Consider the following 20,595-nt stretch of genomic DNA (forward strand, 5'->3'; position numbering starts at 1 on the left):
AAAAAATAATTTAATAATGTATTAATATTCATTAATACATTAAAGTGCTTAAAATCTTATCGGAAGAATTGATTAGGTGAATTATTAAGTCCTTTCAGGCTTTACATTTCTAAGGTCTAACAGTGTGCAATATACCACAGTATATGCCGTTCATCATTGGTGATTCAAACAGATTTGCAAATTCAGAGCAAATTTGACCATTGCCACACATGAATACTCAACTTGCATTGAAATCATTTCTCAAGGGCAAATCATAGTTGTTTTCTAAAGCATCTATGTATCTAAAAGCCTAAGCGACTGTTGGACCATTGGACCATTCAACTGGTAGCTATGACACACACTGACCACCAGGGGGCAGATACTCAATGCATAGGCATGGAAACATGGAACAGACTGATGAATCTCATAGGGAAGGGGGGAGGGTGGGAAGAGATTAACCAAAGATCTTATATGCATACTAGAAGCCCAGTGCATGGATTCGTGCACTGGTAGGTTCCCTTGGCCTGGCCTGCAGGGATCAGGCCGAATCTATGCACTGGGCCTCGGACATCCCCTGAGTGGTCCTGGACTACAAGAGGGCACAGGCCAGGCTGAGGGACTTCACTGGTGCACAAATCCGTGCACTGGGCCTCTAGTTTGATATAAGCTGTGTGATGGAACTGAAGTAAATGTACGGAAAGGAGACACTTGGGCAGAATCAGCATGATGGCTCAGACCCATATTCCTTTAAGTTTGTTTTCATTTTTAATTCTCTGTCACTGGTTTTGTCTAGCACTGCAGTAGTGCTTGGAGTTGGGAATAAGACTTTCCCAAAATAACAAAACTGGGCACCTACAGTTGTTTGTTTTATGCCCCTCTTGCAATTTTCCTGCAGACAGTTGTAGTGCATTCTTGGGAATGTACAGAACTCAACACTTCCATTGCAGGAACACAAAGCAGGATTTGAAGCCTGGGAAGGCTTTCTTTCAAAAGTTAAGAGGGAAAAGTTGTATTTCTATCTCTTACAATGTGTGTGTGTGTGTGTGTGTGTGTGTGTGTGTGTGTGTGTGTGTCTATTGTAACAATTTAAAGAGGGAAAAAAGTTTGGTGGTTGTGAGGGGTGAGTAGTTCAGAAACAAAAACAGCCAGATTTGAGCTATTTAACTCATTTTCCTCTGGGTACAAAATGGGCTTCAAAGATCACAGAAAATCCAATACTGAAATGCACACTGATGCTTTGAGAGTGTCAAAATCCTAAAACTTTGAATGTAGGTATGTCCAGTAATTCCAAAATTCTAGAGGCATAGGCAGAGAGTGCAGGCATATTTTTAAAGTAAAGGAATGCTGACTTAATGTTTTAAATATTGAGGTCATCATTTAGGATGCCTATTTAATTCTATTTTTCCCCCCAATAAACTTATAAGAGTGTACTTATGCCCTAGCTGGTTTGGCTCAGTGGATAGAGCATCCTCCTGCAGAATGAAGGGTCCCAGGTTCTATTCCGGTCAAGGGCACATGCCCGGGTTGTGGTGCTTGATCCCCAGTGGGGGGGGGGGGGGCGTACAGGAGGCAGCCTATCAATGATTCTCCACATCATTGATGTTTCTATCTCTCTCTCCCTCTCCCTTCCTCTCTGAAATCAATAATTTTATATATATGTATATATATATATATATTTCAGAGTATACTTATAACAGTAACTTCTTGACAATGGGCACAGGCACACTATGCAATCTAAATACAGTTAACTCTTTGCACTCGCTTGCTCTTTTCTCAAGCTGCTACCGATGCTAACTGTGTTGAGTCACACTCGACATCCAAGTGCAAAAGGTTAAGCACATAGGGCTGAAGAGCATGTCATTTTCCCTGAATGTATACTTGATAGAAGAGTATTTGCACTAACCTACTGGTGGAGAGTTTAAGCAGCTTCTGAAATGGGAGGCTCTGTGCTTTGTTTAAGGGTGGCTAACAGAGGCACAGTAGGAAGCAGAATATTAGAGCCTGATCAATTTGAACAGTCTACTTAATATACATGTTAGAGAAATAAAATCAATGTCTAGTTAAAATAGTTAAAAATATATTGATGAAATGGAGACATACTGCATGATAATTCCCAAGTGTTAGAACTTTTTTTTTACATATCTTGTTATAGGAGTTTTTAACGTCAATTCAATAAGATTTTAAACCACACAAAAAAGAAGAGACTAGGAAAAAAATATGTAAAGACTTACAACTGTTTTAATTAGAAAATCAGTTAATTTCTATAAGTCTATGGTCATTTTTTGACAGAATTAAAAAGCTGATATATATGATGTTTGACTTTGGAGAAGATTATTGAATATGCTAATGACTGACGTGGCTAAATATCTGCTTAGCCTGAGGATTACCAGTAAAATAAGACAAGTATGCTGACGAAATTCTGAAAAACTTCAGCAAATTTCTCACTAATAAAAGAGAAACATGCAAATTAACCATCACTCTGCTACACACACAAGCCACGCCTACCAGCCAATCAGGAGCGAGTATGCAAATTAACCCAACCAAGATGGCGGCCAGTCACAGAGCTGGAGCAAGCAGAAGGCTTGGGCTGCCCCAGCAATGGAGGAAGCCATGTTTCCCGCCCGCCCTGGCCAGCCCTGGCCTCCGCTCAAGGCTACAAAGTTTCAATTATAAAAGATAAGTAAATCCCCCCAAAAATGGCAGTGGCCACGGAGCTGGAGCAAGCAGGAGGCTTGGGTAGCCCCCAGCGATGGAGGAATCCAAGCTTCTTGCCTGCCCTGGCTGGCTCTGGCCTCTGCTCAAGGCTACAAAGTTTCAATTATAGAAGATAAGTAAATCCCAGATACCAGGGCCTCGGCTTGGGTCGCCAGGGAACGTGGCCAGCCTGCAAACCGCCACAGGCCCCTCTCCCAGGCCACCACATGCTCTGAGGGAACCCCCACCCTGATCTGGGACACCCTTCAGGGCAAACCAGCCGGCCCCTACCCATGCACCAGGCCTCTATCCTATAAAATAAAATATTAATATGCAAATTGACTGTCTCTCCAACACACAAGATGGCTGCCCCCAAGTGGTCAAAGATGGCTTCCCCATGTGGACACCAGATGACCACCAAATGATGGCCAGCAGGGAAGGGCAGTTGGGAGGGACCAGGCCTGCAAGGGAGGGCAGTTGAAGGCAATAAAGCCTACAGGGGAGGACAGTTAGGTGTGACCCAGGCCTGTAGGGGAGAGCAGTTGGGGGGGACCAGGCCTGCAGGGGAGGGCAGTTAGGGGCAATCAGGCTGGCAGGGGAGCAGTTAGGCATCAATCAGGCTGGCAGGGGAGTGGTTAGGGGGTGATCAGGCTGGCAGGCAGAAGTGGTTAGGGGCAATCAGGAAGGCAGGCAAGCAAGCAGTTGGGAGCCAGCAGTCCTGAATTGTGAGAGGGATGTCCGACTGCCCGTTTAGGCCCGATCCTAACGGGATCGGGCCTAAACAGGCATTCGGACATCCCTCTCACAACCACTCCAGATTGGAGTGGTTGCAGGCTGGGCTGAGGGACACACATCCCCATGAATGATATTCATGTACCGGGCCTCTAGTTTTATATAAACAAATCCTATATGGGAGAAGTAACATTGAGTTAAAACTTTAAAATGACATCTTTCTTTTGCTCATATGGGGAGCTTATGGAGTCTATTGTGTAAAAGTACTAGTAAATGCTAGACTATTGTAAACATTTTTATTTTCAAAGTTCATTTTTGCTGACTTTGATAATTCTACTCTCATAATGTCACAAACTGACATATTTAGGGCTAAAAAGACATGATTTATGCAACTTATTTTTAAATAAAAAAGTATTCAGAAAAGGAATGAAAGAAAAGAGACAGAAAGAGAAAAAAGAGAAATAGAGAAAGAAGAGTTGTAGAAAAGAGAAAAAGGAAGAATAAAATTGTTTGGGATAAAAGATATATATAATATAAGAGTTCTTTGTATCCTTTTTGCAATCTTTCTGTATGTTTGAAATTAATTGAAAATTTAAAGAATCATCCTACCTAATAAAAGGGAAGTATGCAAATAACCATCACTCCGCTACGCCCACGATTGGGCTGGTGGAAGGCTGGGGGCGGGACTTGGGGTGGCTGATTGTGTGGCTGCCAGCACCAGTTTTCTGCCAGCACCAGTTTTCCTCTGGCCACCCGCTGATCGGAGTGCCTCCCGCCAGCGCGATCGGCCACCCCGAGTCCCACCCCCTGCCTTCGGGAGGCGCTCCGATGGGCAGGTGGCCAGAGGAAAACTGGTGCTGGCAGCCAGGTGAAGGAAAGTCTATTGCACGAAACTTCGTGCAACGGGCTAATAGTTACAAAGATAATAAGTAGTGCAGGATCTACTTATTTGAATTTATAACAAATAATTTTTTTGTGTGTGAAAAACCAGAATACCAAAAGCTGACACTTACTAACAATATCAATCATGCATATTCTTTGTTTATTTCTGCTCTCTGTGGCTAATGCTGTTCAATAGTGCCTCATCTCAACAGTTTTGTAGAAGAAAAGTTCACATTCTTGGCTTTTTGTGTTCTTGATTCACTATCATGAACACAGTCTAAAAGTCCTCTCTAATCTACCATCTGTAGTTTGCAGACCAGATGTGTACTTCATACTCCAAGCAAACCAGAGTAGGAAGGAAGACCTAATGTTTTTAAGGGTGCGTGTGTGTGTGTGTGTGTGTGTGTGTGTGTGTGTGTGTGTGTGTGTGTTTAGATCAGTGTACAGCAAAATTAACCTTGATTCAGGACCCATGTCTCTCTCACACGGATGTTTCTCTCTCTCTGTCTCTTCCCCTCCTTTTCACTCTCTCTTAAAAAAAATCAATGGAAAAGTATCCTGCAACCAAGGTATGTGCCCTTGACTGGAATCGGACCAGGGATCCTTCAGTCTGCGGACCAATGCTCTATCCACTGAGCCAAACCAGCTAGGGAGAGCATGCATATTTTAAAAACATGCCCCAAAATTATATTTATAAGTAAAGTGTTCAAAAGAATTTACCTTACAAATAATCATCAGCTGAAAACCTCCCTCATCTAGAAATTTCTTATTTCAAAGGAATATGGTGAAAATAATTGCAAACATATATTTTGTATTCTTTTTTAAATTTTATCTTTATTGTTGAAAGTATTACAGAGGCCTTCCTTTTCCCCCTATTGACTCCCTCCACTCAGCTCCTACCCCCTCCCCAGGCCTTCCCCTTACTATTGTCTGTGTCCATGAATTATGCATATATGCATATAAGTCCTTTGGTTAATCTCACCCCCACTGCCTAAAATTCTTAGTATAGTGCCTTGTGCATAGTAATTTCACTGTATATTTAGTAAGTAAATTACTAAATTATTCAATTTTTCAAAAATGTAGTTAAACAAATACTTAGTAAACGCCTACTCTTTGACCAGAGATGTACTAGGTTTTGCAAAGGAACATAAATGAATTATATAAAACTGTGTCCTCAGAGACATTATAAACATTTGGTGGAGCTATCATGCACAGAGAAAAGCAATTTTACAAAAAAAAAAAAAGAAAGAAAGAAAGAATAGTCATAGGAGCAAACACTAAAGTGGTAAATTAAACATTATTGACATCAAAATATAGAGTATGTGAACCATTTACTGTAAGTCATCGCAAAATGGAAAGATCAACATGAAACATAAATATCAGCTCTGATATTTGTTTCTGACCAAGGGCCACATTTTATTTTAATTTGGTCCTCTGTTTCTAATGCTGTGATTGTTAAACTCTAACTACTATAAATGACAAAAGGAGGAATTTTTAATTGTCATACTCGGGATTCCTAACCGAGTATGAAAAGGTTACTAACATTTTCTAAAAGGGTTCCCAGTGTATCAAGTATTAGCATCATTTCCTAAGCAAAATAAAAACTTTAAAATATGCAAACTGTTCACTTGCAGAGCTGCGTTGATATTTTTCTTCTGCCAAGGCCAACTCAATATTTAAAGTAGAAGAAAGCACTGGGGTAATGAAAATGTAATGTATGTTTGGGAAGTCAACTAATATAAAGCAGAGGAAGGCTATATATTTTGTTTTGATGCTACATGTATTGAGACCACTTTACTTTGTACTCAAACATGAATCTTAATGGTCTGGCAGTGGGTTATGTTTGCATTCTCCAAATTAGCATCATTGCCTGTACCCACATAACTTTGAATCTCACCAACATTATTACAAATAGCATCTTTCTGCCATGGACGCTTTTATGTTACTAATATTGATATAGAATGTGCATTTTTGGCATAATACAAATATGCGGTAGAAAGAAAAGTACCTTGGAAAATAGATTGCCAGTTTGGCTTTGGTTTCCCAATTGTCTTTAATCACAATATTTAGTAAATCATGAAGTAAGGAAAAAAACATGCATTTGATTTTGGTTTCACTATTACCATTTAGTACGAGTGAAAACATTCATTGATGAAAAATGAATAGAGATTAGTATTTACTCAAGAACATTTACTGAGCACCCTTATAACTAAATTAAGAGCCCATCTATAATTCCCTGGATGTGTTTTCTTAGACAAATGGCCTTGGCTGTCACAGGTGGATCAGTTAGTGAAGGTGTTTAGAAAAACTGAGACTACAACATCAAGGCTACTGTTTCAATGTCTTAGATGAGCTAACACTGGTGTCTCCAGTTGCTTTTTTTGTTTTGAATTTGTCGTTGAAAACACTGCAGATGCCCCCCCCCCCCCTTTTTTTCCTCCATTAACTCCCTTCATCCCACTCCTGCCTCCGCTCCAGGCTTTCATCAAACTATTGTCCTTGTCCATGGGTTATGCGTATATGCATATAAATTATTTGGCTAATCTTCACTTCTTTAACCTTAGCTACCGTCCTCAAATAAAGCTTTAGGGTGAAAAAAATCAGAAGAAAACATTATAAATGGCTCAAAAAACATCCTATGGTCTCGACAGAAAAATTTGTCAGAGTGCAGATCATTATGAGATTCGTAGTTATTACAAATACTTCTAAAAGTTTGAAGTCAGTCATTGAGGCAAAAATTTAGGAAATTAAAATGATGGTGTAGCTGTAGCAGCAGTTTTTGCAATACAGTTTTGGATAAAGAATTGAAATTAACCATTAAACACTAAGGCTTAGAGAAGTAAATTTGCTTTTAAGGGTGGGTGGTGGGGTTGAGGGGGATGCAGGAGGATGGAGCTGAGACTTTGTTAGAAAGCTCACATTAGCAAAATCACATCATTTTTATTTCAGGTCATTGTCCACAGTCACCATTGCTGAAACTCAGACATCTAACCCTGCATGAGGAAAAGCATTGCTCTGCTGAGAGGTGGCATCAAGGGTGATCACGGCAGAACAGAAAGATAAAGATGCCTCCTGTTTGTACCCTGAATGTCTAAATTACTTGACACTGATGGTCAAACAACAAAACTTCCATATAAATTCCATTCTGTCTTTCTGTTTTACAGTTAGAATTCATAAGGTCATGAGCAAAAAAACTCTGATAAGATAAACTGTTCAGAAGGATAAGCACATGATGTATAAAATATGGCTTAAGAGAAAAGAGAGAGTTTTCTAGCTCAGTGTGTGAAGAAAGTAAAGATTTTTCAATAATTAAAGTAGGCCAAAACATAAATTTGCTCAGAAGAAGGATGCTTATGGCAATGAAATTTTAAAAAGTATTTCATTTGTGGTATAACATCGGGATTATTAATAACAAGTTGTTTCTGCACTAACCAATTGAATCGATTGGTCAGTGAGTGCAGTCACATAATTTATTTGATTCATTTTTCCGCTGAAAATATCTATCATAATGAATTACGTGAAGTAAGTATGAAATAATTGTATGTTTGCTGAGGAAGAATCAATTCTTCGAACAAATCCATTAACTGGGGATTTTGAGCTTATAAAAATATATCCCAAATATAAATTTTTTAAAAGTTTGTTTTCTCTCTTCTTTTTAAAATGTAAGTAATTTTTCATCACTAATTGAATGAATATGCCTCAAGAGCTACACCCTCAAAAGGAATCCTAAATGCATATTGTTTCAGGGGATCACACTGTCAGATGCCATCTGTATAAAATTTTCACTGACTATTTTCATACTGTCTTGTATGTTGCAATGAGTGTATGTGTGCGCAGGGAATGGGGGACATGAGAGTTGGCCTTAGTTTCAAGCAAAGATGATGACAGTATTTTGGCTTAAATCATATCTCAGAGATTGTAAAATGGCAAGTGAATCTAATAGAAGTAATTAGGTTCTCTCAATGTTTAAAACAAAATAAAGAAGTGAACAATCAGATGTATAGAATTTGTTGCTGACATCTGAAGTCAGGAGATTTCATCTTCACGGCTGGTTAGAGCTTAGAGCCGCTGTTAGCTCTAAGGAGCATGCACTCCTTGCCCCTTTGTTTCTGTCATACTCCTAGTCTCTAGACATTTGAGTTTGCAACTATTGATATTAGTTTTGGGAAAGATCTGAACAAATATTATTAAAGGGATGATTTATGTTCACTTAGAAATGAAATCAGTGATCACTATTAAGTGTAAGTCATGCCAGACTAAACTAATTTTGTCTGGTGATGGAGAAGCTAGTCTGGGGGATCAGAAATAATAATTCAACAAACAACATTTACTTACTTTATTCCATTTTCCATCAATATGCTTTGGTGGCATGCATAGATAATCACATTTTTTTCATAAGGAGCTGTTCTCTTACTTTTAGTTCAAGAAATGAATCTGCAGAATTTTATTATATTTGTGTTATATTGTTATTGTTTTTCTTTGCCTGTCACATAAAAAGTGGTTGCCTTGCTCAGTTATGAATGATACTTATTGTGACAAATAGTTTATTCCATGGCTTTTTCCATTTTCTAAATTTTCAGAGATTTAATTTTAGCAGTTTTTCATTCTTTCCCATGTTATTTTGTGAAGGAAAAGTAGACTTATACAATCAATAGTTATTTTCATATTCAGAGGTATTGCATATTTGTCTTAATAGCTGCATTTCCTACAACTGATTTGCTTTTAATGGCATGGTACCAAAGATATTAAACTAAGATCTGAACATTAAGCATTTTTTGCTTCATTAATGAAACTAATAAGTATAATGTAGATGTATCAGTGTTTAATCTAATTAAGTTTATAATACTTTTTATGAGTAAAGCTTATAACAAGTATAGGCTTAGCTGTTATGGGCAACTTCTTAAATTAGGTTTCTCTACAAACATGATTTATCCTTCTTTTTAAATGTCACACTTCAAGTGGCTTCAGTAAAATAATTATTGAACTGTGATGTTCTTTTGATTATACTAGAAGTTATCAAAGCATGTTACCTTTTCATTATAATGTCATAATTTTGCTGGACATAAAAGAGATATAAATTATGAATAATTCATATTTAGAATTTTAGCACCTTTTCCTAGCAAATTGAATTTCAAGGAAATGCAGATATATATTGCTGCTGTACTGTTACATTTTATTTTATTTACTTACTAGAGGCCCAGTGCACAAAATTTGTGCACAGGTAGGGTCCCTAAGCCTGGCCAGTGATCAGGGCCGATCAGAGCCTTCTGGCTGCTGGCCAGAGCCTCCCTTCCCCGGCTGCCAGCTGCCAACTGGAGCCTTCCTTCATTCCGCACCACCTCCTGGTGGTCAGCACATGTCAAAGCAAGTGATCAGTCTCCTGGTTGAACTCCCGTTGGGACAATTTGCATATTAGGCTTTTATGTATATAGATTTTTGTTATGTGACACTATTAAAAAAATTATACAGGTTTCAGTTGTACAAATCTACAACACATTTGTACACTGTATTATGTATTCACCACCCAAAGTTAAGTCTCTCTCAATCATCATTTACCCTCCCTATACCTTCCATCCCTCCCTCTTCCCCAGCAATCACCACACTGATGTCTATGTCCATGAGTTCTTTCTCTTTTTTTCTACTATTACATTTTACTAGTAATTGTCATTTTTATATAAAACATACATCCTATCTAATAAAAGAGAAACATGAAAATTGACTGTACCTCTGCTACACCCACAAGCTATGCCCACCAGCCAATCAGGAGTGAGTATGCAAATCAATCCAACAAATATGGCAGCGGCCAAGGAGCTGGAGCAAGCAGGAGGCTTGGATTGCCCCCAGCAATGGAGGAAGCCAAGCTTCCTGCCTGCCCTGGCCGGCCTGGCCTCCACTCAAGACTACAAAGTTTCAATTATAGAAGATAAATAAATCCCAACAAAAATGGAGGCAGCCATGGAGCTGTAGAGAGCAGGAGGCTTGGGTTGCCCCTGACAATGGAGGAAGCCAAGCTTCCTGCCTGCCCTGGCTGGCCTTCGCATTTGCTCAAAGCTACAAAGTTTCAATTATAGAAGATAAATAAATCCCAGATACCAGGGCCTCTGCTTGGGTCACTGGGGGGCATGGCCAACCTGCAAACCACCACAGACCCCTTGCTCAGGCCACCCTACACCCCAAGGGAACGCCCAACCTAATCCGGGACACCCTTCAGGGCAAACCAGCTGGCCCACTCCCGTGCACCAGGCCTCTATCCTATCTAATAAAAGAGTAATATGCAAATTGACCATCACTCCAACACACAAGATGGCTGCCCCCATGTGGACACAAGATGGCCACCACAAGATGGCCAGCAGGGGAGGGTAGTTGGGAGGGACCAGGCTTGCAAGGGAGGACAGTTGTGGGCGATCAGGCCAGCAGGGGAGGGCAGTTGGGAGGGACCAGGCCTACAAGGGAGAGCAGTTGGAGGGGGGGATAGGCCTGCAGGGGAGGGCAGTTAGGGGCAATCAGGCTGGTAGGGGAGCAGTTAGGTATCAATCAGGCTGGCAGGGGAGTGGTTAGGGGGTGATCAGGCTGGCAGGCAGAAGCAGTTAGGGGCAATCATGAAGGCAGGCAGGCGAGCAGTTGGGAGCCAGCAGTCCTGGATTGTGAGAGGGATGTCTGACTGTCTGTTTAGGCCCGATCCTACTGGGATCATGCCTAAACGGGCTGTTGGGCATCCCTCGAGGGGTCCCAGATTGGAGAGTGTGCTGGCTAGGCTCAGGGACACACACCTCCCCCCATGCACAAATTTCATGCACTCGGCCTCTAGTAATTTATAATTTACATTAAAATAGATCTCCCTATTCTGTATGAAAAGGAGAAGAGAGAAATATTAACTAATGGTATTTAGGAGAAATCAAGATAACCACGGATAAAGAGTATTTCAATCAATGGGGAAAAAAAATCTGAGTGGATTTTTAAATTTGAAGTTATGAAATATAAAACGTTGATGAATGTGGAGAGAAATGAGAAAAAAATTAAAGATGAATCCAAGAGTGAACCTGGGTAATCAGCAAAGGGTCTATATGATGAACATGATTGGATTTAAACTATCAATAGCAAATATAGGGAGTCAATGAAGGACATTTGTGTCTAAGTTCTGAGTTACTGAGATATTTGAGGTGAATCACCTGTGGTCACAAAGAGTCAGAGAGCCACAGCTAGATTGTAAATTCCTGGGGGCAGTATCCATGCACATTTTAATCACCATATATTTACCCTCAGTCCAATATATGAATGCTCAGTAAATACTTGCTTAATGAATGAAGGAGACACCCATAATACTACATATATATCATAATCCTATATAATAAAGCAGTGATATGCAAATTGACCATCACACCTCACAAGATGGCTGCCTATGACCAGGCTGGCAGGGGGGGTTAGTGATGGACGACCAAACGACTGAACAAGCAGGCTGAGTGGGGCGACCAGGCCAGCAGGGGTGCCATGAAGAGTGACCAGGTCAGAAGGGGGGGCATTTAGGGGCAACCAGGCCAGCAGGGGGGGCAGTTAAGGGTGACCAGACTGGCAGGGGGAGCAGTAAGGGGTCACCAGGCTGGTGGGGGAGGGCAGTTAGGAGCGACCAAGCCAGCAGGGAGGGGGCAGTTGGGGGTGACCTGGACATCAGTGGGGGGAAGTTCAGGGCTACCAGGCAGGAAGGGGGGCAGTTAGGGGTGTTCAGGTCAGCACGCAGAGGCAGCTAGGGGCGATCAGGCCAGCGGGGTGGCGGGGGGCAGTTAGGGGCAACCAGGCAGGTAGGCAGGCAGGTGAATGATTAGGAGCCAGTGATCCAGGATTGTGAGAGGGATGTCCAACTGCCGGTTTAGGCCTGATCCCTGTAATTGGGCCCAAACCAGCAGTTGGATATCCCCTGAGGGGTCCTGGATTGAGAGGGTGCAGGCTGGGCTGAGGGGACCTCACCTCCATGCATGAATTTCATTCACCAGGTTTTATATATATATATATATATATATATATATATATATATATCCTATATAATAATAGACAAATATGCAAATTGACCATACCTCCGACACACCCCAAGCCACGCCCACAAGCCACGCCCACCATCCAATCAGCGCGAGCATGCAAATTAACCCAAACCAAGATGGCTACAGCCACAGAGAGCAAGGTTTCCTAGGTAACAGAGGAAGCCAAGCTTTCTGCCAGCCGTTGCAGGCCTAAGCCTCCACTCAAGCTACAAAGTTTCAATTATAGAAGGTAAACAAATTCAAACAAATGGCGGAAGAATGGAGCTTGAGAGAGCAGGCCAGGGTTGCCGCCAGCAACAGGGGAAGCAAAGCTTTCCACACACCCTGGCCGGGCCCACCCGCTTAAGGCAACAAAGTTTCAATTATAACCTCAACACAAATGGCTTCGGGCCTCGGAGGGAGCCCCAGGCTTGGCTCTGCTCCAGGCTACAAAGTTTCAATTGTAGAAGGAAAATAAATTCCAGATACCAGGGCCTCCACTTGCGTTGCCAGGGGACGTGGCCGGCCTACAAACCAGCACAGGCCCCTTGCTCAGGCCGCCCCATGCCCCAAAGGTACCCCACCCTGATCAGGGACACCCTTCAGGGCAAACCAGCTGGCCCCCACCCCTGTACCAGGCCTCTATCCTATCTAATAAAAGAGTACTATGCAGATTGATCATCACTGCAACACACAATATAGCTGCCCCCATGTGGTCAAAGATCCTGCCCCCATGTGGACACAGGATGGCCACCACAAGATGGCCAGCAGGAGAGGGCAATTGGGAGGCACCCAGCCTGCAAGGGAGGGCAGTTGAGAGGGACCAAGCCTGCAAGGGAGGGCAGTTGGAGGTGATCAACCCTGCAGGAGAGGGCAGTTAGGGGTGACCAGGCCGGCAGAGGAGGAAAGTTGGGGGCAAACAGGCTGGCAGCAGAGTGGTTAGGGGGTGATCAGGCTGGCAGGTAGAAGCGGTTAGGGGCAATCAGGAAGGCAGGCAGGCAAGCAGTTGGGAGCCAGAAGTCCTGGATTGTGAGAGGGATGTCCGACTGCCTGTTTGGGATCGGGCCTAAACGGGCAGTTGGACATCCCTTGAGGGGTCCCAGATTGGAGAGGGTGCAGGCTGGGCTGAGGGACAACCCCCCTGTGTGCACGAATTTCGTGCACCGGGCCTCTAGTATATATATATATATATTGGTATTCCTTTCTTTCTTTTTTATATCTATCTATCTATCATCATCTATCTATCTGCTATTTATCTATCATCTATAAAATAGGCAGAAGTAGGTTGGTATCCTGAATAATTCAGATTATTAAATAGTAGAAATCATTTCAGAAAATTGTTCCAGGGACAGCTTTGGTCTAAGACTGACAATGTCCAATACAGTAGTCACTATCCACATGTAGCATTGAACATTTTAAATCAGATTACTCAGATTAAAATGGGCTGTTAGTGACTGTAAAACACACATGGAAAGCTGAATAGTTCATAAAAATGTACAATGTGTCATTTATAATGTTTATATTTTATTAAATAAAACCCATTTTAAAATTAGCACCTATTTTTACTTTTTTAATGTGGCTACTAAAAAATTCAAATTTCAAATGTAGTTTGTTTTTGTGCTTGGTATTATATTTCTAATGGAAAGCTCAGGCTAACAAGAGAAGAACACTGAAGCTTTTCTGATATCAAAATCTTAAATATGAGAGTAATTAGAAAATGATTTTAGATTAATAAATTTATAATCCTACTGATTATAATTTTCTGCAAAAATATGTTTTATTTCTCATTTATAGATATAAAATCAAAGTTCTCAGTGTTAACTTGATTTTTAACTTTAGAAAGATATTTGCCTATGCCATGAAAATCTAAAGCACAGAACAACAAAATATTAAAGATAGCTTTTATTAAAATGATTTAACTTAAGAAAAAGGTAAAAGTAATCTTAAAATCATAATACTCTGGGGTTATCTGATCAGAAAAGACACATGTTTTAAGGGAAGCAATTTAATTTAAAGCAACTCCTTGCTAATTAAAATCAATTGAATATTGAAAATATTTAAGTTTTTTTGACAGCTTGAAATGTTCAATGAATGAACCTAAATTAATTCCTCCAGAAGAACACCTGTGTACCTTCAAGTGCTAAAATAATAAACATGAAATATTGTTTTATTATAGTAAATGTAAATACTAAACTGAGGGCAAAGTAATCTAATCACTATTCATAGCTTAATTTGCTATGACTCACAATTTTATTCAATTACATTTACATTTCTATATAACCAGACTTGCTTCCTAAGTCGTATCCATTGCATCATCCAAGAGACTAATTAGATACATTGAAATAGCACACTTTTTTATTATTTGCACTAGTCACCTCCCTGACCCTTTGCATATGCTCTGCATACAATGCTCATCCTTCCCCATGTCTTCCAGGTAACTGCAACACATGCTTCAGAACTCAACAGAAGTGTCCTGTTCTCTACTCTTTTCCCAGACTGCCTATTCAAAATTTCATGTGTGGGACTTACTATAAGTGGGATGCTCTCTGTTTCTGTGCGATGATTTTCTTAATGTGTTTCTTTTCCTCTAGAGTGGTCCTGTGGTCAGGGATGACATCTTTGTGATGCTCATTGGAGTATCCATGGCATCCTGCATGGTGCCTGACACATAGTGGAGATTTAAATATTTGGTAAATGAGGAGAACATCTATATTCATAAGCTCTAAGATAAAGTGCGTGCACATCTTCTTAGGTTACTTGCCCAATGGCCACTTTCTGGTAATAAATTTTGTTTAGGCAATTAAATATTTAATTGATAGTAATTACCTAGTCTATGGTATATTTATTTTTTAAAATATACTTTTATTGACTTCAGAGAGAGGAAGGGATAGAGAGAGAAATATCAATGATCAGAAACATTGATTGCATGCCCCCTACTGGGGACTGAGCCCACAACCCAGGCATGTGCTCTGACAGGGAATTAAACTTCAACTTCTTGGTTCATGGGTCGAGTCTCAACCCCGAGCCACACTGGCCAGGCTGTGTTATATTTCTTTCTTCTTCAAATATTGTTTTATTTTTGCATGCAGGAATGTTTATTTTTAAGGGTATTTGAAATAATTTTCTCCTCTTGATGGGTAACTGCTTTAAATATAAATACATTCTCCAAAAATAGTACTTGCTAGACACAATGGAGGCTACAAAGGTAATCTAGAAAAATCTCATTTTCTCAAGAAGCACATAGAGAAAAGGAAATGGAGACATGGAATATAAATGCTGGCGAGACAGTAATATTGACATTAGTGAGGGACCAAGTTTTTATGGCCTGATGGTGAAGAGACTATTTCCAACTAAGATAACAATCAAGAAACACTTCCTGAAGGAGGAGGCATTGAATATAAGCTTTGAAGAATAAGCTTGTTCTTTAAAGGGTTGGGATCTTCAGAAGTATGTAAACAGGAAATACATGGGTTTTTTTTAGGGAAAATATGTAAGCAATGGCATGAAGGCTGGTCATAGAGGGACATATATGAATGGTGACTAGTTCACCATTTCTCTAAAGTAAGGTGTGAAACCAGATGCCCTATGGTAAAGTTACCCAGACATAGACGTAAAAGGCAGATGGTGATGACTTTCATTCCTAGCCTTTGATCTACTGGCAATGGAACTTTATACAAACAATATCCCCTCTGTAAGCCTCACTTTCTCTAACTGAGAAAAATAAAGGCAATAATATCAGAACTTTTGTGGGTAATTGAGAGAAATAAAATGATGTTTATTAAAAATTTGGGACAGTCAATTTTAAATAAATTATTAAAAATGGAAGTTAAATCTGAAAAGTATTTGGAGACAAAGTTATATAAGATCTTAAATTCTTGTGTTTTTATTCTGTTGTCACTGGTTCTATGTTGCCTCCAAGAGTCATTTTAGTATAGTGGTCAAGTACACAGACTTTTAAAACAGGCTATATGTTTGAATTCTCATTAAGATAGTTTACTTATACACTCTGTGCCTCATTTTCTCATCATTAAAATTGGAGTAATAATAATTGTTATGATGATCAAATAAATTAATAAATGCACAGACTATAGAAGAGTATGAGGAAGTATTATGTATTTATATAGGAAGTATTATATAAATACTAACTATTATGATGGGTTAGTCATCAAAAGCTTTTAGGAGAATGTGTCTGAATCAGAGATGTGCTTGAGAAGAAAATTATGTGTCAGCCCTGTATAAGATAAATTGGAAAGAGAGATGCATTAGAAAGCTTTTCAATCCTCCTAATCAGAGGAAGTGAGGGCATGGATAAGAATAGACATAGTGAGAAATGAGAATTGAGGGAAGACTTAAAAGGAAATAAACCTTAGAATGGAAAGCAGTGGGACCTTATTAGATATGGGGAAAAGATTAAGTGATAGATATCAATACTGAGATTTTCAGTTTGAGGATTGAGAGATGATGCTTCAAACAGAAATAAGAAATTGGGAAAATGAGCATATCTGAGGTGGACATATTTTGGAGGTGTTGTGCTTGTGTTGCTTTTGGCATTTCCCACTGGAGATGTCTAGGATGTGAAAATGAATGCCTGGAGGATAGAGCATTGAAATATAGATTAACAAGTGGTGGTTGAAGTTTGAAATAATAAGGAAGAGACATAGTAAGGTTGAGGTAAGTCATTACATGAAAAATATATCTAGCAAGTTGGAGGAAAAAATGAAGTTACAGGAGAAAGATAAGAAGGAACCTAAAGCCACTTGTTTTCGATTTTGTTTTTCCAGCTTTACTGAGCTATCATGGCAAATAAAAATTGTATATATTAAAGGTGTACAACATAATTTCATACATAGATTCATTGTGAAATAACTACCACAATCAAGTTTATTAACACATTCATCACTTCATATAATTACATATTTTTCTGTGAATGTAGTGAGAACACATGATTTACTCTTAGAAAATTCCAAGTACATAATACAGTATTATTAACTACTAGAGGCCCAGTGCATGAAAATTCATGCACTGCAGGGGGGCTCCCTCAGGCTGGCCAGCTCTCTCTCATAGTCCAGGAGCCCTCAGGGGCAGGAGGCGACCTGGTGTTCAGGGGAAGGCGATGCCCCATCACACCTCTGCTGCTGCCACTGCTGGCAGCACAAGCCTTGGCCGGCCCTGGTTACCTGAGCCTTGGGAGGCCCTGGGTGGCTGGGCAGCTGCCATATGAGACTTGCCTGCACCTTTGGAGGGCCCTGGGTGGCTAGGGGCTGAAGGGACTGTTGGACTCCAGAGGCAGGCACCGGCCCTGGGTGGCTGGTGGGGCTGAGGGGACTGGGCACCACCATCTTTGAGGGCATGGCAGTAAATTAGCATATTCCCTCCTTATTGGCTGTGGGTACCACCATCTGTGAAGGTATGAGGGTCAATTAGCATATTAGATAGGCTAATCATGATACTGTGGATTAGAACCCCAAAACTTATTTATTTTACAACTGAAAATTTGTGACTTTTAATGAACATCTCCCCATTTCCCTACCCATGTGCCCCTGGCAAACATAGTTCTACTCTCTAGTAGTATAAATCCAACTTTTTATTTTTTTAATTTGTTTTTTTAATCCTCACTCGAGGATATTTTTCCATTGATTTTTTAGAGAGAGGGAAAGACAGAGAGAAACATACATTTGAGAGAAACAGATTGATTGATAGCCTCCTGCATGCTCCCTGACCAGGGTCCCAGCCAGGGAGGAGCCTGGAATGGAGGTGCATGCTTTGGAGTGGAATGGAACCTTGGACCCTTCGGTCTGCAGGCCCACACTCTATCCACTGAGCCAAACTGGATAGGGCTAACTCCAGCTTTTTAGATTCTACATGTGAGATCCTCTGAAATCCTACAATAGTTGTCTTTGCATGTCTGGCTAATTTCACTTAGCATAATGTCTTCCAAGTTCAAGATTTCTTTTTTTATGGCTGAATAATATCCACTATTTAGCAGAAAAGGAAGAAAGTGAAAACTAGATATAGGCATGCCATTTATACAGCTTTGCCAAAAAGCCGCATTTAACATTTTCTGCGTCTATTCCCTGCCAATCTATGGGGGAAGAGACTAGACAGAGGCAGTTTAGATGCATGCCCAGTAAACTCTGAGGGCATGGAAACGTGCCTTACCTGCTTGCCCATCAATGACACCTGTGAGCAAGTCAGTGGCCAGAATAGGCATGGCCACTGCAAGCATGCAAAACATAAATATATAAATTTCCAAACAATAGAAGTTACCTTTTCTGTCTCTTTCCTCTCTCATACAAGCACCACGCCCTCTTGGAACACCTGTGGCAAGGGGGTGAACTCTCCAGGGCCCACATGGTGTATGGCCTTGTTGGACTTCACACATGGACTAATAGACTTTAGCCTGAATGTTGAACTACATCTGGCTGCAACATGGAACAGCAACTCTGGACACTGGCCTTGTTTCTGGCTCTACTGGAACCGCAGATGCACCTTTCCCAGGACTGGCTTAAGGGGCAGGAGACTTTGGAACCTAAGAAATGTAACTCCACACCAATCAAACCTTTTCCCCCATCCCATCCTCTGCTGCGATTCTTAAAACATTCATCTTCTGAAGGTATCACAAGAACTTCATTCTCTTCATTCTCCTTTGTGTCTAGGAAATCTGGCCCATTAATTCCTCTGGCAACATACAGTATATACCACATTTTCTTTACCCATTTATTTGAAGAAGAAACATTGGCTTAGGCCAAATCTTTAGCTCATCACATCTATGGGTGCCAAGACAGTTATAAAAATTGTGTAATGGCCTGGTTTTTGTTAACTACTCTAATGTCTTGAAGAAAACAATGGCAAATTCAGTTCAGCCAAATACTAAGGGCATGCTGTGAAAGTCTCATGGCAGTATTTAGTGCTATCCATACCTCCTGATGCTGGATTGCAGACTGTGCTCAAAATAATGCCTGGGATTTAATCATAAAGGTGGCAGTACTTATACAGGAGCCTGAACTCTCACTTTGACAGGTCCGCTGTGCAAAAGTCAGGGTTCTGAGTAAGAAAGTAGACCCCTATGGCCTGGGATGAAGGTAGATGAATTTCTACCCCTGAGAATGTTAACATTTCAGACACTGATGGACTGTCCATGCTTGAAGTTGTCGGTCTCCCTCCCCTCTCACCAGATGAGATCAGCATTCCTTGGCCTGAAGATCATAAAAGATGTCACCTGAGATGAATGCCTATAAGGATAATGTTTGTCCTTCTCAAGATCACTCCTGCTTACCTTCATTACCTCAGTTCTCAGTGTATCTCAAGTGGGAAAACGCTGCCTCTCACATGGAGGAAATAGTAAACTCCAGAAAGAAGTTGTACTTTCTGGCTAAAACATACATTCAGGAATCAGGAAGATACTTGTATAAGTGGTGATGTATCAAGGTCAGTGAAATATAAGATTGGATAGGACATTTTATTAATGGTGTTCTCCCATGGAGCAGAATTAAATATCCTGATACGTGTATCTGAAACTGGTCTTAATATAAGGCTAGGATGGATTCTTGAAGCTTGGATGCAATGATAGCCTACAGAATTAGTTAGTACGACATTGGCCAGGTATTAAGGAAGGAGTAAGAAGACTAACAAGCGGTCATGTTAAAATGGATTTATTATGTAAGACTGAAAAAAACAAACAACCTATCACTGACTGTTTCCCAGGTGGACCCAAATTTTCTTCAATGTGTCAATAAAGAATGAATTAGTGAAGGTGTGTAACATGATTGAAAATAATAGTGGTTGTTCTCTGATATTATCTTTGGAGATAACTTTGGAGATGCTGTGATGGACCTGCATTTCCTTGTGTCTGTAAGGATTATAGGACTTCAATGTAGCAGAACAAATGGCAGCTCTCAACCCTCAGAGGCAAGATGAATGTGGTAGCCTAGGCTTTAGTGGCAACCAGGCTGCCTTTACTTATGTGTATCTATGTAAAGGCCAATAGACAATGGTGTTCCTAGGTATGGGATAGAGGGACGGCCAATTGAGATATTGCTTGCTTTGTATAACGAGAATAATAATAAAAAAAACAAACACTAGACTAGTTGAGTTGGAAGCTGATGTCAGTCTATCAATTCAAAACCATGGTCCTTTGTGCAATTGCCTGATTTATTCCAGTTCTGAGACTTACAGCTGATCAACTGAAGGTGAGTCTTAGGTCCCCTGGTGGAGGACCTCAGCTCTAACACATTAGTGTATCCAAAAACACACGAGTGGGCAAAGGTAGTTATTTATATGAAAATACATGTAGGTT

This window comes from Eptesicus fuscus, chromosome 11, assembly GCF_027574615.1.
Source record: "Eptesicus fuscus isolate TK198812 chromosome 11, DD_ASM_mEF_20220401, whole genome shotgun sequence".
Lineage (NCBI taxonomy): Eukaryota > Metazoa > Chordata > Mammalia > Chiroptera > Vespertilionidae > Eptesicus > Eptesicus fuscus.